Source organism: Ursus maritimus, unplaced genomic scaffold, assembly GCF_017311325.1.
Source record: "Ursus maritimus isolate PB19 unplaced genomic scaffold, ASM1731132v1 scaffold_6, whole genome shotgun sequence".
In the NCBI taxonomy this organism is placed as follows: domain Eukaryota; kingdom Metazoa; phylum Chordata; class Mammalia; order Carnivora; family Ursidae; genus Ursus; species Ursus maritimus.
This window is the reverse complement of record NW_024426774.1, coordinates 64,276,806-64,300,817: the sequence shown is the minus strand read 5'-3', so window position 1 is coordinate 64,300,817 and position 24,012 is coordinate 64,276,806. Positions and strand designations below refer to the sequence as shown.

Here is a 24,012-nt window from a genome sequence, read left to right as displayed (position 1 = left end):
AAGAGCAGGTATTTCTGCAGCTGGGAGAAAAGTTCAGAACTATCTTCCTGGAATGGGCTCTCATTTCAGCGTCTAAAATAGATTTGAAATACTGTGCTATTTGGGAAACGGGGCCTATTCCTTCTAAGCACATCTGTTGGTAGCTGTTGAAATTCAAATAAATTCAAATAAGATCCAAGGAATGCTCATATTACACTTCCCGATTTCAAGGAGCATCTAGAAAACACACATCCAGAAAACCGAGTCACTGGCGGTGCCGAAGACACAAAGCCTAGATCTGCTGCCAGCCGCAGTTCTTCTGAGTCCAGCCCCAACATTTAATTTCTTCAGAATGCCCCTTTCTCCCTACCCAACCTTTTCAACTGAGATTCATTTTTATTTTCAAAAGTTTCAATATGAACTCCATCACACAGTCACGTGTTTTGATTTCGATCATTCTGCAGCCTTCACTAGGTGAAACCAGGTTGTTGGACTATTAAAGTCAGAAAGCCAGGATTGAACAGACGCATTTTCCTCTGTCTTTTCTCCAGTTTTAGTAAATGAAAATTTTCATTTGGGTGTTGGAATTAAGGGAACTTGGCATATCTATTTATTTATACACGATTCCATCTTAGAAATAAATCAGGGCAACTTTAAATAGGCAAAGACAGGGGGTGCCTGGGTGGCTCAGTTGGTTAGGCATCTGACTTTGGCTCAGGACATGATCTCAGGGTCCTGGTATTAGCCCCACATTGGGCTCCTCATCAGCGATCAGCGGGGAGTCTGCTTGTCCCTCTCCCTCTGCACGCCCCCCCATGCATGCTCATGCATGCACACACACTCTCTCTCTCTCAGATAAATAAAATATTTTTTTAAAAAGGGCAAAGACAGGACAGAAAATTTGGAAAGTTCTCTTTTTCATTAAGCCATGACTCTCCTGGGGCGCCTGGGTGGCACAGTCGTTAAGCGTCTGCCTTTGGCTCAGGGGTGATCCTGACGTTCTGGGATCGAGCCCCACATCAGGCTCCTATGCTGGGAAGCCTGCTTCTTCCTCTCCCGCTCCCCCTGCTTGTGTTCCCTCTCTCGCTGGCTGTCTCTCTCTGTCAGATAAATAAATAAAATCTTAAAAAAAAAAAAAAAAGCCATGACTCTCCGTAGGAGATGTGGTCTACCAAATATATTGGAAGAAATAGAAGGACCATTTTAAGGTTGTGAGCTTTTCTTTTTTCTTAGTAGTTGAAATTTTGAATAGAATTTCAAGTAGTGTATTCAGATGTCATTACCTGAGAGTTTAATGTTAGAAGTAGATACCACACCAAGTACATTACATGAATTATCTCCTTTAGTTTAAACCTCACAATTACCCACCCGATGGAGTATTATTATTTCCATCTTATAAATGAAGGGATCCAAAGATTAAAAATAAGCAGTTTGCTCAAAGTCACACAACTGAGTCAGAATTCAAACCCATGTCTGTTATTCCTGGTTATTAACTCCTAATCTAAGTAATGTCTGAGGGTTCTACGGAATGCGGTAAAGGAGAAGATGAAGGACCATAAAAAGAAATCAAAATGTATTAGGAGTTGTAAGAAATAAATCCACATGTAAAAGATGAAGACATTTGTCTAAATTCAGGCAAACTTTTAAAACAAGTATTATGGTTAAAATAAAGCATCAGGAAGGGGGACGACAAACAGGATACCAACAGCTCAGAACAAGGCTCCGTAGACAGATGTGTGGCAAAAATCGCATACGCTTGTTTCTCAAGGTGTGTTCCTTGCATTCTCCAGCGCCTTTTGGAAACCTGAGTAGTCTGTGTAAGGTTCTGGCACAGTGAGAGATCCTTCCTCTAGGAAAGCTAATAACTTACCATTTGACACTGATATTCCTATTTTCTTCTAACTCTTTACTTGCATCTAAAATACCATAGGTGCTGGGGCTCAGTTGGTTAAGCCTCTGCCTTCAATTCAGGTCACCTTCTCGGGGTCCTGGGATCGAGTCCCACATTGGGCTCCCTGCTCAGCAGGGAGTCTGCTTTTCCCTCTCCCTCTGCTCCTCTGCCTGCTCGTGCTCTCTCTCTCTGTCTCAAGTAAATAAATAAAATTTAAAAAAATAAAATACCATAGGTGTTGAAAAATACCATAGGTGTTAGAGTCCATAATGTTCAACAACGGGTATTGCCCAACTACTAGGATAGCTGGTTCCTCCTTCCTCCCCAGATTTGTATACAGAAAAAATATTATCCACGATGCCACTATTCCATGTCAATAGTGACTTTCATTCTTGTCATCTTCAAATATGCATACTACGTGGAATTATTACTGGGCTCCCCTCCACCATTAAATAAGAACAAATTTTTCCAGTTTTTATAATTATAATTCTAATGTCTATAACAGTCTATTGAGTTGATATAGTACAGTTATATTGGGCATCTTGCTTGTTTCCAGTTTTTGCTGTTATAAATATCCTTCTAAGAGCATTAGTAATATATCATATAAATATAATGCAAATATATTATATATTTGAGTATATATTATATTTTATTATATACTTATAAATATATAATTCACATAATTTCTTCATAAGTGAATTGTATGTTTACATCCGTTGACCATTTATCTCTTGAGGTTTTAATATTTTTGAAGGTTTGAATAAATTCTATATATATCATATATACCAACTTTTTTTTAAATCATAATCAATACAAATGTTCCCCAGTTTTGTTTTTTTCAACTTTGTTTTTTATGTTCCAGTCATTTTCTTGTTTGGTTTTTTGGAGCATTTATTTTTTTCCTTTATGATTTCCATTATTGCTATAAGCTTTTCAGAGATACTATCCCTCTAAAGATTTCATAAACATTTGATCCTTTATTTCTCCTCACTTTGCTAAGAGTTAAAGCAAATATTTAACTCTTTAATCCAGTAGGGGCTCACTCTGGTAATGTGGTAGGAAAGCTGATCCAAACCATGTTTTGTTTTGTGTTTGTTAGCCAGTTATCCTGGGAATTATTAAAGTTTAGTTAGGCAATTTTTTTTGAAGATTTTATTTATTTATTTCCAGAGGAAGAGAGAGAGAACAAGAGCACAAGCAGAGGGAGAAGCAGGCTCCCCACTGAGCAAGGAGCCCAATGCGGGGCTCGATCCCAGGACCCTGAGATCATGACCCAAGCTGAAGGCAGACGCTTAACCAACTGAGCCACCTAGACATCCCTAGTTAGGCAATTCTTAAAAAATTATTATTTCCCCTAATTTTATGATACCTGTAAATTCTGTTCCATACTATCTTGATTATTTTATTTATTTTTAAAGATTTATTTATTTTAGAGAGAGAGAGAGAGAACAAGATGGGGAAGGGCAGAGGGAGAAGATCTCAAGCAGATTCCCTGCTGACCTGGAACTCCATCCCACGACCCTGAGATCATGACCTGAGCTGACACCAAGAGTCAGATGCTTAACTGACTGAGCCACTCAGGCGCCCCTTATTTTAATAATTAATATGTTCTGTTTTAGGACTTTCTAGGAAGTAGATCAGTGTTATACTCATGGTTTCTTTGTTAGTATGAAACTTTAATATTTAACAAATAGTAAATAACTGTACTTGCTGAAATTTGCTTTCCTATATGGTAACACAGTATATATCTCAACTTGTTCATTTTGTTTGATTTATTCCAATATAGCTTTGAAGTTTTCTTTACATATGGCTCATAAAATTCTTTGTAATTTTCTCTATAAATATTATAGACAATTCTAAGTTTATCCTCCCTCCTGTTTGTTTTGTTTCACTTTGAATAGAATTTCTTCCCTTTTTATTATATCATTGAGCTGGTACTTATCATAAGAAAAGCTCCTTGTTACAGTAACTTCTTATAAAGCCAGTCACTTTGATAAACGCATATAAGCTAATAAATTTAAACAGATTCTTAGGATTTCTAGACCTGTAGTCACCCTTTAAAACATCACGTTCCATTGACACTGAGTACCCACTATGTGGAGTCGCCACTACTTGTATATTGAAAAGAGCATCAGGCTGGAGCATCAGGAAATTTGAATCCGATTTTCATATCCCCAACTGAGAAAGCCATCTATGAAGCACCTTGTCTGGGTGAGGCACCCTGCTAGGCACTTGACATAGGCCATTTTGCCTAAGGCTTAGAAGAAGCCTACAGAGTATATATAAATACCACTAAATACCATAAGTGAGGAAAGTAAAGTTGAGCAAGTCTAATAGGCCAGGGCTGGGCCATGCAAGGCCCAAAGAAGGAGGAAGAAATGGAACACCCAAGTGCCCAACTGTGGCAGTCTGTGGGCCTGCAGCCTGGAGTTCGTGACCTGGCGGGTTCATCACTCCCTGGGGGCTGCATTGACCAGTGAACTTCAGCCAAGCGTCTGTGAGGAAGGTGGGAGGCATGGAGAAGCTGCATTAGCTCACTTTCCTCCTTATCTTGTACATGCACTTTGCACTTCCTGCCTCTGGGTCACAGGAAGTCTGTGTGAAACTGTCCTGAAGGAAGTCTGTGTTCCCCTTCTCATCAGTCTTCCAACCACGTCAGCCCTTTGAGGTCTGCCTTAGCTCAGTGGGTTAAGTAACTTGTCCCAAATCCTATAAATAGTGATGGAGTAAGTGGCTTGCTGGATAGCCAGTGGTTTCTCCATTCTCCCAGTGACGTCTACACCAGTGATATGGTTCGGGCCATTCATCTCACCTCTCTGTGATTTCCTCATCTGTCCCAACAGAAGAGTCCCATAAATGGTCCAGTTTTGACAGTCTGGACAACAACTCCGTTATTAAATACACATTACATATTTCAAGACTGCAGATTTCCCAGAGACTGTACTTTCCACAATCTCGAATCACTCCTTTTGCTTTGCACATAACAAACATTCAGTGAATATTGATATAGAATGAATGAATGATTAATCAGTCAGTCAAAGGAAATAGTCTTAGTGCTTTTCTTACAAGACATCTGCAATGCTAGGACACAAGGGACCCCTAAGATATTTCATATTTCAACTGTGGAGTCTTTTATAAAGACTGCATTGGTCGTGAGCCTTTTCACAGGAAGATGCTTACTTAGCAAAGGTCATCTTGTTTTCATGTGAAAAGAAAGAATGGAGCTTAGGGACATAGGAGACCTAGGAAGGCTCAGGGTGGAAGCTGTGGTAGGTAGACTTTTCTCTAATAAAGCTGTCTGGGCTCTTACTACCTCAGTGCTGCTGTGACAGCGACAGTATGACAATACGAAAAAACTGACTCTTCAGAGTTAACGAAACTAAAGCCTATGTAAACCCAGTCTTGAACAAATGACAGATTACAGGGAGAATGCCTTAACATCTCCATTTGGGCATGCGCTACGAACTACTACGTCTTAAGTTCTCGTCTATAATTGAAACACACAATGTGTTCAATGCACCCTCAGAAGATAGAATTCAATCACTTCTGCATTATTTAATATTCTCTTTCTATGCCCCCCAAATCCAAACGAAGATACACAGCCCTCAGGAGACCTAGCATCTATGGATTTTGTATTTACTCATTCTAAACTTAAAATCTCACTGAAGTCACTAGTTAACATTTCTATACCTTTATGCCCAAAACCTGAGCAGATATCCCAACAGCCCTCCTGCTCCTTCCGCCACTCCCAGCCAAAGAGGGTTAGGAGGGAAGACCTGCACGGCCACTAGTTAAAGGTTATTTTTGGAATAAAAACAGGAATTTGCAGCACGCACAAGTGGCTGGCTTTGTCTCCCGAGCTTCACAAAGACCAGCATCATAGCGAGATAATAAAATTATTGTTCTCTGAAACTAAAAGACCTATCTGGGGGAAATTAAACATTTTTTGTTGAAAATTACTTAGCACGTCAAACGATTTTTAACTGAGTTTTCATAAAAGAAGCCTAGGGAGGAAAAGCCATAATGAGTCAAACTGCTTTTTAATGAGCCACAGTATTTGTAGGAAAAGAAACTATTACATAAGGCAAGGAGAGCTTGACTAATACGGTTATAAAGGAGAAGGACGAGAAGCACAGCAGCAGGTGGGTGCTGCCCTGGTTAGACCAACGTGGTGCTTTCCTTATCCTTTATGTATTTTTAAAAAGATTTTTAAAATTCATTTGAGAGAGAGAGAACGCATGAGCAGGGGGGCAGGCGGAGGGAGAGGGAGAAGCAGACTCCTTGCTGAGCCGGGAGCCTGACCTGGGGCTCAGTCCCAGGACCTGGAGATCATGACCTGAGCCCAAAGGCAGATGCTTAACCATCTGAGCCACGCAGGCGTCCCTTCCTTATCCCTTATTATCCAAAATATCTGCATTCAATTGCAACCTGAGAAACAGGCAATAAAGTCACAGATGTCTTTCCTTTCAGGATTTGGTGGTGGTTTTGTTTTGTTTACCGCTTTGTAATAGTGTTAGCTTTATTGTCCCAGAAGAGGAAACAGTAAACATCGTGTTAACTAAATTTCAGTAATCACTTACTCATAGTGTAGGTATTTTTTACATTCCCAGTGTTATTTTGGTTTGAAAGGGAAGGCACAAGGCTCCGCTGTAGAAAATGCCATGGCAACCTGAGCTGAGGTGGTCCTGAAGGCCCTAGACTGTGTTTCAGGCTTCCCAGAGGTATTTGACAATTCTGGGCAAGGTGAGGGATGAAGGAAGACGACAAGGACCTTCTCACCTAAAGAACCTTGGTCTTGATAACTGCTCCAATAAAATTTATTCTCACCTTGAGTTCAAATGCTCCAGCTCCACGGGCTGACTATTATCGGGCTGCCCCTCTGTGTTTATTCAAGTGAAAGTTCATGGAAGCCCTTAAGTTGTAGAAAGCCATAAATTCTCTGAGAGAGAGCCTGAATGATGTCAACCTAAATCCATCTGCCTCCTTGCACCTGGTCCTCTGTCTTGTACCTCACTGTCTCTTCTACCCAGGAGCCCGAGCGTTAGCTCTGCGGGACTACTGGGGAGAGGCGAAAATCTCAGGTTTTCAACAGTTTTTAATTTTGAAAGGAAACAAGTACTGCTTGAGTATTTCTAGTTTCTGGTATTAGATGAGGAAACAAACACTCCCCCTTTTTTCTTAATTAACATTTTCCCTCGAATCTTGGAATAAGAGGAAATGGGGACATTTTCTAGTACTTTGTTTTGGCAACCTCAGGAATGTGCTTCCCAAGGATCTCGCGGGGAGAAACTGATTGCTCTCAGAGTGGGGACTGGCTTCGTATTTAACACCCCCTCTTTCTAAGGAATATTAATCTCTGAGAAATGATAAAGCAGATATGCAGGATCTAACATATTACGTGAGTTCCATGTAGGTGAACTGGGAATGTCAGCATGTATTGATTTAGAATGAACATCTGAGCTGTTCTTGATTTGCCTAGTGTAGAGCATTTGAGAAAGACAAAGTAAGTTCCAATTTAATATAATTTCTTATTAATATTTAGTCAATAAAATGCAACATTAAGCATATCCGTAACTATACGTATTTTAATTGTGTACATAACAATTGCTATGGGTTTTACGTTTATATATCACGTATTTTTTTCTGAAACAAATAACTTTTAGTGTGCCCTTTCTATACTTGTAGGGGAGGTTAAAGAAATTGCAATTAAAAATGCCCCAGGTGCACTCTGTTTTTAATTTTTACTCCCTCTGTGAGCACCTTGAGTTTGCATCCTGAAATACAACGTGGTCTGTGTCTTTATAGAAAAAGTCTAAATCCCTAGCACACTGAACAAGACTCTTCACCACCCAGCCATGGCCACAATAACCTGTTTAATCCATAGGAGTCCCCCACTCAGAATGTCGTATTTCAGCCACCATCCTCCGTTGTTAATTACAGATTCTATATATGTTAGTGTAACAGTTTTCAAGATTACAAAATGTATTTTTCACATGGGGAAAATCATTCCTGACATAACCGTGTTGGAGTTACTCAATCTTGAAAAGACTTGGTATCGTTGGTAAAATATTAGATAGTCTCTAACTCTGGATGTCACTACCCCCCTGTAAGAGACATTGTCAATAAAATTTCAGCATTTTTTGTAATGACTTTGACTTCGATCACAAACACCAAATTTTATATTTCTCTCTGTGTTCAGACTGCTCTTTCACAGAGGAGGAGAAGAGAAAAATTATTTTTATTTCCTTAGGCATTTTCTCAATAATCTTTTATTTAAAATTAATATTTATTGGAGAAATTTGACAGTAAACAAAAAAAGGAAAGAAAGGAAAGCATCCAGATTTCAGGAGATGATTACTATTATTACTTTGATGTACGTCTTTTTTTTTTTTTTAAGATTTTATTTATTTATTTGAGAGGGAGCACACAAGCAGGGGGAGCAGCAGGCAAAGGGAGAAACAGGCTCTCTGCTGAGCAAGGAGCCTGATGCAGGACTCGATCCCAGGACCCTGGGATCATGACCTGAGCTGAAAGCAGACATTTAACTGACTGAGCCACCCAGGTGCCCCACATCTTGCAAATATTTTTCTGTCCATATATATTTTCTTATAAAACTAAGGTCATACTATCCATCCGGTTGTGTAACTTGCTTTTAAAAAACTTAACACCATATTATGAACATCTTTATAAGTAAAAATTCATCTTGTATATTCCTTTATATGAAAATATAGTAATTTATTTAACCAATTCCTAATTATTAGATACTTAAATTGCTTGAAATATTTTCTTGCTGTATAAGTGAACATCCTTGAGTTAAATCTTTACCTAGTTCTCAATTATTACCTTATGATAAGTTTTTAGGAGTGGAATCATGGAGCCACATTTTATTTATCTAATTAGGCACTAGGTGCAGGATGTACAAAATTTCACAAGGATTACTCTTCAGTGAAGAGTAAGGCTCCGTTCTTCCTCCTGGGAAGGAGCTGCTTAGGGTGGTTTCCATTTATTTTTCCAGAAATATTTCATGCATTTAGAAGCTTGGATAAATCCTTTAGTATGCCTGTTGAGAAACTAGTAAAAACGGTTTCAATAGTAGAATTTGTTTTGTAATTTCATACGCTAAATAATCACAGGCACAAAACTGTCTACAATAGGGCAATATGGAAGTATCTCAGTTCTGTACTATCACTGAATTGAGATTTTATTTTTATGTAATAAATGTATCACTTACCAACTACCATATTTTTATCTTCATTAAACACTTAAAAATTTTTTTATATACATACGTTCCAACACACTCAAAAACTAGAAAGAATAATATAATGAAGCCCCAAGTACCCAACTGGTAAGCACATTTTACAGCTTCTAATTTTGTATTGTTGAATTTTAGAGCTGCTATTTTCAATGTTGTATGCCCATCTTTTTTAATTTTTATATCTTTTTTAACAAGAGTAATGTGGTGGTAAGAAGGGCAGATGATAGGAAGAATAAGGCCTAACTGTTGCAGTAGGACAACAGACTTAATCTAGCATGGTGATGCCAGTCACCTTGGGGTAGCTTCCTGGTTCAGTGTGTTTGGAAGAATTATGGGAACATATCCAGGCTCTGTGGGGAAAAGTGCTAGAATTAATTAGTAATGTCTACCAAAGGAAAGGGAGGAGGCAGGGAGGACTGCTGGTATCCATGCCACGTCGTTTGCTGACTGTCCTTTAGTTTCTGCACCCAACAGCATGCTTTTGTAGCCTTCTTTTGTGTAGTAGCTATAAAAACCAATTTGGTTTAATGAAGAGGTGATGAGACATTTCTATTGATCTGTAGATTCCCAAAGCTAGCTTTTACATTGACAACTTTTCTGGAAAATAAGTTGCTCTTTTGAAATGGACTCAGTGGCGCTGTCCCATGTGTAAAGAGGACGGGACGCTGCTGGGCCATCATTAGGGGAGCACTGTGGGGGCTTGTTCGTAGAAGCAGGAAAGCCTGGGGTTTGCCTGGTCACATGGCTCTACCTGACTCCAGGCAGGACCAGGAATCTGTTCAAGTTCCCAGTGTGGTTTGTGGTCATGGAACAGAGAATCTAATTGACCCACAAGAAATCAAACCCCAAATCTTATTTTTAATCTTATTTTAATTTGATTTAAGCTTCCCAAGCTCACCAGCCACAACAAAAGTATATTTTAAAAATATCAAGTATATCACGTTTTTGAGAACTACCATTTCATGAACCAAGAGAATGGTAAATTTAGAAGGCATCTTCGAGGTCATTGAGACAAAGCCTAGGCAAACTGCGTCCCATAGGCCAAATCCTGCCTGTTTTTGTAAATCGAGTTGCATTGGAATGCAGCCAGGCCCATCTGTTGATATATTGTCTATGGCTGCTTTTGCATTACAAGAGCAGAGTGAGGAGTTGTGACAGACTGTATGGGCCACAAAGCCTAAAACGTTTACTATCTGGCCCTTTATAGAAAATACTTGCCAACCTCTGATTCAAACCAGTCTTTGATTTTAGAGATGTAGAGATTGGGAATCACCTGGGTTGTGTAACTTGAGAAAACAGCTGGCTGAATTCCCCAGATCCCCGCTGTCAGGATGCAGAGCTCTAGTACCTTAAGGTTTCTGTGAGAGAGAGCAGTTTTCACATCTTCTGGAAGCCCTGCTCTTCCTCCTCAGGCAGGATGTCACTCCCTCCTCCGCCACGTTATGTGCTTACTGCAATAGGGAAGAATGAAAGCTGTCCTGTGCTCTACAATGCTTCACACAGTCCTTGGTTATTCCATTCATCATGCTGAATTCTAATCATTTGCTCTTCCCACTAGATGGTGAATTTTTGGGTATAGAAACCGTGCCCTTACTTGTCTTCGTAACCCAGATACCCAGCACAGGTGACAGAATAAATCTCTAACAACTATTTGTTCATTGGTTTGCATTTGACACCTCATCTTTTGTGGCTATTTGAAGATAAATTTCAACCATCATAAAGATGCAACACAAACATTGTGGTTTATAATTTTCTGTTCCTGAGCAAGTTCCTCCCCGCCCCTAATCTCCCAGCAATAGGAGTGGTACAGATCCGAACACTGTAACAGGAAGGTAACAAATCTCAAATCTTTTCACGGCACCTGCTAAGTAATGGCCCCAAGCCTCAGAGCCAATCTTGACCTGTATTCCTGCAAGTAGAGAAGAGGCTGATGTAAGTCAAGGGGAATAAAAATGGACAGGCGAGATGAAAGACTGCTAGAATCAACAGGACTTGGCTGATTGACTCTGCAGGGATGTTGAGAGTCTATGGCTCCCCAGGTTCTGTCAAGTTTCAGAACGTGGGAGGAAGAGCACTTTGGGTAAGGGAGGTGTGGGTGGGGTAGATACGGTACAATCAAGTGAAGACACTCAATAGGCAGAGGAGTATGTGAGTCTGGAGCTTTTGTATTAAATCTGGGTTTAGGGGAAATCATTCAAAGAGTGGATGGAGATTGAAAGCAGAGGATGAGGAGCAGAAGCCTAAAGATCAGAAGTAAGGATTTAACAAAGTAAGAGCAACTCTCCCTCAGAAGGATCACTTGGAGATGTGGGAGGAGGACAAAAGCAGGGTGTCCCAGAAGCCTAGGGCTGAGAGGAGGAGAAAAGTCAAGTAAGAAAACAACAAAAATGTGTGATGCTTTTGATTTCGTGCAAAGGAGGTCTCTGATCACTTGGCTGAGAGCAGCTGTAGTGGGGTGTAGACTTAAAGCCAGTTTCGATGGGTTGAAGAGTTAACGAGGAGTAGGGAAGAGGCATTGAACAGATTTTACTCATAAGACACAAGAGAGAAAATTGAGAGAAAAACAGAGAGATGAGATGGTAACTGGAAATATTTTTATGTTCCATTAAATGCTTAGCATTATTGATTTATTAATTGTTGGAAGGGAATCTACCAGGTGTCAGGATCATATGGGGGAAGTATTCAAAACTCAAGTGGAAAAGGAGACATCATCAAGAGGGAGAGGAATTTATCTCTATGAGTCAGGTCTCCTCATATGTAAATGGAAATATCTTCCTGAAAGAGATGTTGGAGGTTTAAATGAAATAACATAATCAAAAACATTTTGAAAATAGCAGAGCATTATCCTAAAGTTCATTACCCTCTGTGTTACCAGCTCCAGTTTATTACCTTGACTCAGTGCCTGATTAGTCTCTGTCATGGTGACTTAGTATTAGAAGCTAGTTATGATTAACCTTGTCACCGCAGCTCAGAAATTGGGGCGCACGTCCCTTCTCCTGACAACTGGATATATCCTGATGCTTTGGATTCCAGATAACTTGTGTGTGTGTAAGAACACTTAACATGAGAGCTACCCTCTTAACTTTACAGCTATGTTCATATTCATTCATTCGTATGTTCAGTACTGTTGGTGATAGGTACCGTGTTATACAGCAGGTCGCTAGAATGCACTCCTCTTGCTTAACTGAAATTTTATGGCAACTGATCAGCAACTCCCCATTTCCTCCTCCCTTCAGATCCTAACAATTATCATTCTACGTTTTGATTCTGTGAATTTAGCCATATTTTAGGTACCTCATATAAGTGGAATGGTGCAATATTAGTCTGTGACTGATGTATTTCACTTAGTATAATGTACCCAAGGTTTACCCTTCTTTCTAAGGCTGAATAATATTCCATTGTACGTATATACCACATTTTCTTCACCCATTCGTTCCTCTTCCTTCATCCATTTATCTGTCAACAGACATTTGGTTGTTTGCATGTCTTGACTACCGTGAATAGTGCTGCAATGAAGGTGGGAGTGCTAATGTCTCTTTGAGGTCTCTATTTCAATTCTTTTGGAGAAATACCCAGGAATGGGATTGCTAAATCATATCCTGGTAACTTATTTAATTCAGTTCATCAAAGGAAGCACCACGTACAAAGTAAATCAGGCTTGTCCAGGGTACCGTCCATGGATGGTCTGTGGGTACCAGTGTCTTAATCAGTAGGCTGAGGGGTACACACGATTAGCCTAATCATGCCCAGGAAAGGTGAGGATGGGCTGAGTTTGGGGACCAGACCAACTTCAGTTGGTTAAGATTCTCCATCTTCTTGGAACTAGATGGTAAAGACATCATGTGACAGAAGTCACCCAAGCTAGAGTTAGGTGAATTCTGGGTGCTCAATTTCTTGTGATGTAGAAGTTGGTTCTAGGCTCTGATATCATGACATAAAATGAAAAAGACAAAATAGGAACCATATCCTTATAAATGACAGTAGCTTAACTCCCAGTGAGAGCACCAGGAAGGAGACCTTGACTGTGTGACCATTTCCTAAGGAGTTAAATACAGATTTAAGTGACAGAGAACCCAGAGGATTATAGAAAATGCTTTACCGAGTTCCACTTTTTCCCCATTACATGAATTCAGTTAAATATGTCTGAACAAGAAATAGTTATAAAAATAGTAATTGTACCCTACCCACTAATTATTTCCTTCTTTAGAATGAAGGAGTTATAACAGAAGCAAGCAACATAATTAGCTAACTTCATTACTGTTTATTTTTTCATTTATATGTTTACTTATTTATATCCTATCTCCTTCCACAAAGGAGCTGAAGTGACTGTTGCTATTCATTTCATGTGGCTTTATTCATAATTCATTACGTGGGAGACCCCAGTTCCCTTGGAGATTAAATTTTTGTTCATTTGAGTATTTTGCCTCCAAAATTTGACTTACATAGTAAATCAAAATCTCTTATGGAAAATTGAGAAGAATAGCCAAGTTTTCCAAATCCTTGACAGATTCCTTTAGAATGTAACTGTGTCCCAAGATGAGTTACACTCCCCTGTCTGTTGGCGGTGGGGATCAGGGGCTTTAAATACAACCCCAACCATAAACGACTAGCGAATCCTATCAGGGATGATGGGAAACTAAAAATCAGTGTTCGCGCTGGGAATTTTAGTGTTGGGAATTTTAGCAATTCCCAAACTGGTTCACAGTCCTCTTTTGTGTCCTCCGCCTGCTCCAGCCTTTACTTGGCTCCATGGTAGGCAGATCACCCTGTTTGTGGTTCATTTTCAGGATCCTGGAAATTAATTCTGAACTAGAGCATGATTCTCCCTGAGTTGGTCTTAGCTCTGCTCTTGTGTCTCCACACCCCCCACCTCCGCCCCATATACTCCTATGAATGTTTAAGAAAAAGCACTTCCTTATTAACAGAACAAAACCATTTGACTTGTTTTTAAGTGATTAAACAACACTACTGAGTTGGTCACTCGCAGGCATACACACCACTGGAAACAAACTTCAGCAGATAAAAACACCAGACTGGTAACAGTGTTTTCTGATAGCAATCACTTAGAAGCTGGTTTTGTTTTGTTTTTAATATGAAAGTAGAGCACCATTTTGAGACCTCAAATCAAGTGATGATGATTCTCTGTATGGGTATATGCACGTCGAGGTTTGTGTATACTTGTATTTGTATATGCACAGGAATGGGGTCAAAGGCTGTACCTCAAAGGGTGGCAACGCCTAAGAGTGGGGCTGGGCGGTGGGAAGGGGAGAGCTTTCACTTTCTGCTTCCTATACTTGTATCCTGTAAGACTGAGATTGTTTCGACAAGCAGGTATTACTGGTTTTTGTTTTGTTTTGCTTGTTTTGCTATTATTTTTTTCTTTAAATTCAATTAATTAACATATATTATTTGTTTCAAGGGTATAGGTCTGTGATTCATCAGTCTTATATAATACCCAGTGCTCATTACAACACATACCCTCCCCAATGTCCTTCACCCAGTTACCCCATCATCCACACCCCTCCCTTCCATCAACCATCAGTTTGTTTCCTATGAGTAAGAGTTTCTTATGGTTTGTCTCCCTCTCTGGTTTCATCTTGTTTCATTTTTTCCTCTCTTCCCCTATGATCCTCTGCCTTGTTTCTTAAATTCCACATGAGTGAGATCATATGATAATTATCTTTCTCTGACTGACTTATTTTGCTTAGCATAATACTCTCTAGTTCTATCCATGTCATTGTAAATGGCAAAATTTCATTTTTGATGGCTGCGTAATATTCCATTGTCTACATATACCACATCTTCTTTATCCATTCATCTGTTGATGGACATCTGGGCTCTTTCCATAGTTTGGCTATTGTGGACATTGCTGCTATAAACATTGGGGTGCAGATGACCCTTCAGATCACTTCATTTGTATCTTTGGGGTAAATACCCAGTAGCATAATTGCTGGATCATAGGATAGCTCTATTATCAATTTTTTGAGGAACCTCCATACTGTTTTCCAGAGTGGCTGTACCAGCTTGCATTCCCACCAACTGTGTGAGAGGGTTCCCCTTTTTCCACACCCTCACCAACATCTATTGTTTTCTGATTTGTTAATTTTAGCCATTCTGACTGGTATGAGGTGGTATCTCATTGTGGTTTTGATTTGTGTTTCCCTGATGCCAAATGATGTGGAACATTTTTTCATGTGTCTGTTGGCCATTTGTAAATGTCCTCTTTGGAGAAATGTCTGTTCATGTCTTCTGCCCATTTCTTGACTGGGTTTTTTGTTCTTTGGGTGTTGAGTTTGAGAAGTTCTTTATAGATTTTGGATACTAGCCCTTTATCTAATATGTCATTGGCAAATATCTTCTCCCATTCTGTCAGTTGTCTTTTGGTTTTGTCAACTGTTTCCTTTGCTGTGCAAAAGCTTTTTATCTTGATGAAGTCCCAGTAGTTCATTTTTGCCTTTATTTCCCCTGCCTTTGGAGACGAGATGTGGGTAGCAAGAAGTTGCTACAGCTGAGGTCGAAGAGGATGCTGCCTGTGTTCTCCTCTAGGATTTTGATGGATTCCTGTCTCACATTTAGGTCTTTCATCCATTTTGAGACTATTTTTGTGTATGGTGTAAGGAAATGGTCCAGTTTTATTCTTCTGCATGTGGCTGTCCAATTTTCTCAACACCATTTGTTGAAGAGACTATCTTTTTTCCTTTGGCTTTTCTTTCCTGCTTGGTCAAAGATTAGTTGACCATAGAGTTGAGGGTCCATTTCTAGGTTCTCTCTTCTGTTCCACTGATCAATGTATCTGTGTTTGTGCCAGTACCGTACTGTCTTGATGATTACAGCTTTGTAATACAGCTTGAAGTCCAGAATTGTGATGCCACCAGCTTTGGTTTTCTTTTTCAACATTCCGTTGGCTATTTGGGGTCTTTTCTGGTTCCATACAAATTTTAGGATTATTTGTTCCAGTTCTGTGAAAAAAGTTGATGGTATTTTGATAGGGATTGCATTGAATGTGTAGATTGCTCTAGGTAGCATAGACATTTTAACAAAATTTGTTCTTCCAATCCGTGAGCATGGAACGTTTTTCCATTTCTTTGCGTCTTCCTCAATTTCTTTCATGAGCGTTCTATAGTTTTCTGAGTACAGATCCTTTGCCTCTTTGGTTAGGCTTATTCCTAGGTATCTTATGGTTTTGGGTGCCATTGTAAATGGGATCTACTCCTTAATTTCTCTTTCTTCTGCCTCATTGCTGGTGTATAGAAATGCAACTGATTTCTGTGCATTGATTTTATTTTCTGCCATTTTGCTGAATTCCTATATGAGTTCTAGCAATTTTGGGGTGGAGTCTTTTGGGTTTTCCACATAGAGTATCATGTCATCTGCAAAGAGTGAGAGTTTGACTACTTCTTTGCCAATTCAGATGCCTTTTGTTTCTTTTTATTGTCTGATTGCTGAGGCTAGGACTTCTAGTACTATGCTGAACAGCAGTGGTGATGATGCACATCCCTGTGGTGTTCCTGACCTTAGGGGGAAAGCTCTGTTTTTCCCCATTCAGAATGATATTTGCTGTGGGTTTTTCAGAGATGGCTTTTATGATATTGAGGTATATACCCTCTATCCCTACATTGTGAAGAGTTTTTAAAATATGGAATGCTTCACGAATTTGCCTGTCATCCTTGTGCAGGGACCATGCTAATCTTCTCTGTATCGTCCCAATTTTAGTATATGTGCTGCCAAAGTGAGCAGTTAATTAACAGTTTAGGAATAAAAATGATTATTTCTAACAAGCATTCACATATTTAAGACAACAGCATTGTGAAACAATCAATGATGTATGGTATATTTTAGGTTTTGTCTTAATGAACAAAATAAAATTATCCAAGTAATTCTTATACATAAACCCCCTGTTAACTTATTATATCTTGGCTCAGAATTCTACAATTTGGTACTCTCTCTGCTGCTAGGATTGTAACCTTTTAATATTGTTACTTAAGATCTTGTGTACAAATCACTCATTCAATAGGCTTATTGAGCATCTTCTCCTTGTCAGCCCCTGGGCCGGGCACTGAGGATAGAGGTGGACAGACATGAACCTCCTGCCGTTACACAAGCTAACCTTTACTGCATTCTTTCCATGCCCTTAAGCATGGTGCTTTCATCTTCATATCACCTCTAAACAGAACTATCATTAACCCCATTCTACAGATGAAGACACTGAGGCACAGATTGCTAACTTCAAGACTGTGCAGCTAGGAACTAAGGTAGCAGTCATTTGACTCTCAGAGGACTGAATCAGGCTCTGACTCAACAGCCCATCCCTTTAAACCACTACTTCAGTGCCTTCCAGATCACAAGGTCAGTGTAATCTAGTAGGAGGAGTTTTACAAATAAACATTTATTTTTGAAATTGGAACAACCTGAATTTCCAACAATAGGTTGCAAGTACAAAAGGGTCCACCCATATGATGCAAGACTTGAGGAACATTTGAAAAGATGATGTAGAGATTGATCCATTGACATAAAAGCAAATTCTCTTCATGTCATTAAGTGGAAAAGATTACAACAGTACTCATAGTATGATTAAAATTTGTGAAAAAGTATTGATGTGAAAAGTAGGCCACCAGGGGGGCGCCTGGCTGGTTCAGTCGGTGGAGCATGTGGCTCTTGATCTTGGGATCGTGAGTTTGAGTCCCATGTCGGTTGTAGAGATTACTTAAAAAAAAAAAAATTTAAAAAACACACTTTCAAAAGTAGGCTACGAAGCATTTCAGGTCAGAACATTGGGGAGCACATCACTGATCACTGCACTGTCCCCCCACTGAGATGGGTCCTGGTCTGCTCAACATAGAGACCCAGTCAACCCCAGGTGGCCCTTGAGATGAATCCTCTTTGTCTTTTGAGTATTTGCTCTTTGATTCCACTACCAGAATCCATTTGCCACATATTTTTCCTTGATTTCTCTCATTATCTCTTACCTTATTTTCTTGTCTAAGTTCTGTGTCTATCCGTTTTTATACACTCTTCTCATCTCTCCACGTGTACAGTGGACCCTGGTTTTCTACTGCAATTATCCCTTTCTTCCATATCATCACCTTCTGCTTCTCTGATAGTTTATTTCCATAAGCAAATCCGTTCTATTATCTACAATCATGTTTTTAAAGGTTTTCTCTAGATCCCATATTCCTCTCCAGCTACTGTCCTTTACAGCACATCTCCCACAGAAGGCTGTAGATAGTGTCGGTCTGTGCTTCCTCCCCCTCCTAGCTCCCCTTCGGCCCCTCCCAGCAGGCCGCTGCCCTCCACCTCTGCACTGTAACCAGGCCCATCCGGTCTCCTTGATCTCCTTCTTGAGGAATTCAGTCATCAGTTCTCAGGCCTTGTGTTAAACTCCTCACAGCCTGTGAGACTGTGGAGACTCCTGTCTTCCTCAGCGCCTTTCTTCCCCTAGCTTCTAGGATACCACAGTCTCCCAGTTCTCCTCCCATCTCTCTCACCATGTCCTCTCAGCCTTTTCTGCTGGTGGCCGCTCTGGCTGACCACTTCTCTTCCTGGTCTCCATCCATTCCCCATGTGTTTTACCATTTGGTCCCATGGTATTAACATCATCTATAGGCCAATGAGCTCCCAGTTTTTAATCCTAGGTTCAGTCTTTCCCCTAAATTCCAAATTCGTATATATTGTTTAGTTGGGTGTCTAAGACGCATCTCAGGCTGCACGTGTGCAAAACAGAGCACTCGATTTCCACACTGTGGCTGGAACTGCTCTGTGCCCTCTAGGAACCACCACCCCCCCTTCTACGGGAATGCTAGTGACTTCTACTGGGCCTATGGCCACTCAGGATAAAGTTGACATGGCTTACATTTCTCAGTCTCTTATGTAGTGTGCCCTTGCCCTAGCCAAAAAATGTAATCAGAAGTTTTGTGTAGCTGCTTCTGGAAAACATTCACTGATTGTACCATATTTACAAACTACACCTTAAGGCATTCTTGGCCCCTTTGTTTGCCTTTCCTCCATTCTGCTGCCTAGAATACAAATATGGTGGTTGGAGCTCTAGTGTCCATCTTAGGTGAGGAAGATGAGGACAACATCCCAGAGCTAACTGAATGGTAAGCTGAAAAGTTCTCTGAGGGTCCTGGAGCTGTCATACCAGTCCTGGACTACCTGCCTCCAGGCTTCCTTCCATGATGGAGAAGTTAATATCTCTCTTGTTCACTGTCACTGTGCCTCACAGCTGAGTCTATTCCTAGCCAATACATTCGCCTTTGTATTCCATATTTTATCTTCGGTCCATCTGAGAACAATCATCGTTTCACATACTAGGCAATTTGGAATATTTGGGAAGTCAAGGAAAACTTATATATTCATCACTAAACGTATAAAGTTAGTAGAAAAGATGATTTGCTCTTATACAAATTTGTTCACCAAATACATTTTCTAGAATATATTTGTATCTAAGGAAGATTTTTACTTCTATTTCCTCAGGTTTTTAATGAGTTCTAATAAAAACCCATTTATGCGCTGAGATTCTACTCGTCTCCAATGGATGACTGTCATCATCTGATATTTTGTGCTGGTTTGAGTACTTTCATACGACAGGCCTGAAACAAAATATATCCTTCATGATGCATAAATCACGTCCAAGTATGAGTTGTCTCAGGCTAGAACACCTAGAATCCTTAAAGAAGGCAAGGTTAAGTTAGTTTATGGTAAAATCTCAGTAAGTATTTGTTGAATGAATGAGTAAATAAATGTATATTCTCCTGTAATTCTTCAGGTATACAAAGTTACTGTGGTAATTTTAAAACAAGCTCACGAATTCTTTGCCATCCTCTGCCCCCAAATCTGGGCAAGCCTTGGTGACTGGCTTCTGTCAGGCAGAATGCAGTGGAGGGGACACAGTGTCTACCAAGACCAGGTTAGAATGACTAGACCATGCACCTTCCACCCGGCACTCTCTCTCTCTGACACGTCGCTTTTGGATTCCTGAGCTGATCCAAGTGTAAGAGGTCTGGCTGCTCTGAAGCCACCAGGCTGGAGAGCCTGAGGAGCCCCGGCTGTTCAGACTGTAGCTCGTTGTGTTTTCCCAGGATCACCCGCCACACCTGTAAGCCCCTGAGCCTTCCAGTTATTCCTGTCCTCCTCTTTCAAGCTTTGTTCTCCATGGAGTGTGGCAGAGCTGAGCTGTCTCTGCCCAAACTGCAGACTTCTAGCAGGATAAATATTGTTTCAAGCCTCTACGTTCAAGGGCAGTTTGAGTAGCAACCAGAGTAATGGAAACCTTCCCTGACACGGCACACTGACTGTGCTGCTGTGGGCGTACTACTGCTTCATTGCCATGGACAGCATCAGGACCCTTCAATGCATTCCCTTTCTGAATAATTCTGTCTGTGGCAAAGGCCCTTCTTGCAGTCCCCTACAACCACTGTTAGAAAGGGCTTCGCTTCTTTCACCTCTTCCGAACCTAGAGAACAGAGCAGAAATGTTGCCTTCCAAGTGAAAACAAACAAAATCCGCTCTTTCAAAGCAAACTGCCTTAAGATGTAGTTTGTAAATATGGTGCAGTAAAGTGATGGGGTTTTCCTTGTCTTTGCCCTAGAAACAGCCTGGAGTGTGTTTCTGTATCACCCAGGTGACCAGAGAATGTGCTCAGGACAGGAACAAAGACAGCCTCATTAAGCTGTCTGAGGCAATGAAGTGCGAAGTGAAAAGCAGGGGGTGATGAAGAGTTTGTAAAAAGGAGATCTATATTATCATTTCTTCAGTGTTTCCTTGGGAAGAAGGTACTATCCGTATAGATTCTCTAAACCAAAATATGCCTACACCGGAGAAAGCAATCTAATGCAATTCCGTTTCAGCGCGCTTCCTCGGTAGGAAAATTCTTGCACAAATGGATGATATATTTGACAAATACAGCACCCGGTATAAATCAATACATGTTATTCTGTTTTATAAATTGATCCGTAAATTTGGTTAGCATTTATTTGTGCCTCTAAACCTGATCATTTCAGAGAAAGCTTTTAGGATCAATTTCCTAGACCACTGAAGACTGTTGGCGTCTCTACCAAGGTAATGATGCCTCATAGGATTCTAGAGGAAGCTGCTAGCTAATTTCTTTCTTTCTTTGATCCAGGTTGCACTCTAGCNAAAGAGTGTCTAATTAGAAGAGGCTCCCAAGCATTAGTCCTCATCTGGATGATTGCCAGGCCCAAAGAGCACTTTCTAGACCCAATGTCAGGGAGGCCAGTTTCTTCCACAGTAGGACCTATCTTCTGACTTCAGCTTTGTGCTTCTAACTTATGAAACCTCAGACTTTTAATTTTTCAAATGCAAGCGTATCACTCTGGTGAGTTTGGGTTTATATGCCCAGTTTGAGTGGCTTCATCTCAAAGTCATTTGGAAAACTAAATATGACAGCTATCTACTCTCTAAGAAGCTTTCGATTCAGAAGAGGGAGATGTCATATTAATTAAATTGCATTTTGATCCTGGGGACTAGACATTCTTTGATTATTTTATTAATGGGATCGGAGAAACTGAGCACATCTTAGAATGCAATAGTAAAATGACGAAGAATTTTACTTTAGAGAGAGATCACTACCTGTCTCTCAGCGTCTTCCATTAAATCTTCTCCTCCCTTCCCCCTCTCAGCCTGTAAGCTCTTCTTTCCCCTTGTCACCTCCCACTAGATAGGCAACTGGAGTATGCTGACGATGTCCTTTTGTCTAAGATTCTGGTATCAAGCTATTCATAAGATTTATGAAAAAGACAACTGTTTAAAGTCATTTAGCAAGCACACACTCTTTAAATTTTTTGTTACTAAGGTGACAATACACGTGATTTTAGTTTTTAAAATTTAGGCCAAAGGGTTCATTGGGATTTAGCAATGACTGTTTTTTACTATCTGCAAAAAAAAAACTCTTTAAATTTTTTGTTACTAAGGTGACAATACACGTGATTTTAGTTTTTAAAATTTAGGCCAAAGGGTTCATTGGGATTTAGCAATGACTATCTGCAAAAAAAAAAAAAAATCATTAATGATAGGAGGATATGTACTTTTTCCCTTCATCTTCGGTTTTGATCTTTGTTTTTGTAAAAGGAGGAAATAAACTGGCATATATTTTTATGAATACAAAAAAAGAAAACCTTTTGAGAGGAAATGGCTACTTTCGGAATCTCTTTAAACAGACTGAAATTTATGTGCATTGAATATGTTAGTACTGAAAAATATCCAAGTACCACTCGTGGGCGGATACGTATGAACTGAGACGCTTCAGCGCTGTCCTCACACCCTATCATGCGCCTCCCTATGAACCGAGTCACGGACTTGGACTTAAAGAATAAATACCCTTCTAGGGGAAAATGAGACTCTCAAAATATATATATTTTTTAACCCTGAGAGGTTCAAAAGATAAGCCATTTCCCTAATTATGAAACGTCCCAATAAAAAAGTTTCAGTATTTTGACTTCTTGGCGAATATTTAAAGGCATTCTGAAAGCGTCCGTCTTTAGGGTCAACAACATGTAGTGCGATATGCTCTGTCACCGGTGATGCCCTTAAAAGACACCCTGACGGTCTTCTTTCCATTAATGTTTTTGTTTCTCATTTTCCACCTGTCAAATTACTTGTTTTTTCCAGTGGCTCTTGTGTTATTGGCTGCCTCTCCATTCTCCTTCGAACTGTTCTTTAGATTGAATTCTGCACAAATTATTTTCAGTACTGTCAGGGAGATGCTTCATGAATTGTCTTTAGAGCCCCCGCACACACCTCTCTGTGGGACTCGCACTAGACCGGCCCTGGCCTAGCCTGGGAGAGCCCATGGTCCATGAAAGCACTGCGTGGGGCTCTCACCCAGCACCACGCTCGAGGTCTTTGCCCTGCCCAGTCCCCTCCGCTCAGGGGAGCCCCCCAGGTCCAAGCTACCCTTGCCGCAGGCCAAGGCTGAGAGCTCTTAGTCCCCAAGTTCAGGGCCATCGACAGTTTGGCAGCCAGCTACGGAGATCACTGCCCTAAAGATACATGTCTTTAGGACCTCAGAACATTACATGCCTTGCTTTAATGGAAAAAGTATCTACTAAAGTCGATGAGAAAGCACAACTCCATAAATAAATCTCTACCCTCCTTTCCAGTAATTTCCTTTATAAAATCGAAGGAACAGTATCAGCAAGAAAAAAACCCCTCAGCTTTATGTGTTTAAATCATGTGGGAACAAAGGTATAAAGTGATTTGTCAGAAAATGTAAAACTGTAAGGAGAGAGCGTACATTTAAAAGTGAAGGAGGACAAAAAACAAGGGTGGGGACATAAAATAGGGCCAGGAACAAGGCTTAAAAAATGTATAAAATAATGACCTCTGCTCTGGGTGGGTCACAGTTCGGCCCTAAACTATCTAGTAGTCCTCTATCAGCTCGTGGCATCACCCCAAACACTGAGTTTGCTTGTGAGCATTTGGGGGGTGGAAAGGTCAGGGTGAGGGGGTGAAAATCCAGGGGAGTCTGGCCAACTCGCCTTTCATTTGGCTTCACGTAGGAGTAGATTTTAACATATCTGGAATAGAAAACGCCCTAGACTGTGTGTTATTAAAACAATCCTCCTCAAATATTGTTCTTCTGAGACAAAGCGCTCATAAATATTGGAAGGCATTGAATTCAGAATCGAGGCAGGCTTGCTTGCCAAGAACAGAACCTTAAAGACGTATAAAGCTCCTCTCTGTCTCTCCCCTCCCTCAGAGTCAGCTCAAAAGATTGATCTATTCTTGCTGTCTGTGTTGCTTCACTTCCCCCTCACTCCTAAAGCCATTTCATCTGGCTTCCACCCCCACCACGTTACTGAGGCTGATCCTGCTAAGGTCCCGAAAGCGTTTTTCAGCTCAGATTTTAGTTAGGTCCCAGCAGCATCTG

The 24,012-nt window shown here is 40.4% G+C and overlaps 1 protein-coding gene and 1 non-coding gene across 9 annotated transcripts in view; one reads left to right on the top strand and one right to left on the bottom strand.

Moving 5' to 3' along the window:
- Window positions 1-24,012, top strand: part of ACYP2 (acylphosphatase 2) — a 255,891-nt gene that overhangs the window by 219,986 nt on the left and 11,893 nt on the right. The window lies entirely within an intron of this gene.
- On the bottom strand, window positions 16,756-16,862 carry LOC121101118. Its single transcript, XR_005833064.1, has one exon. It is a non-coding gene; the product is annotated as a U6 spliceosomal RNA (small nuclear RNA).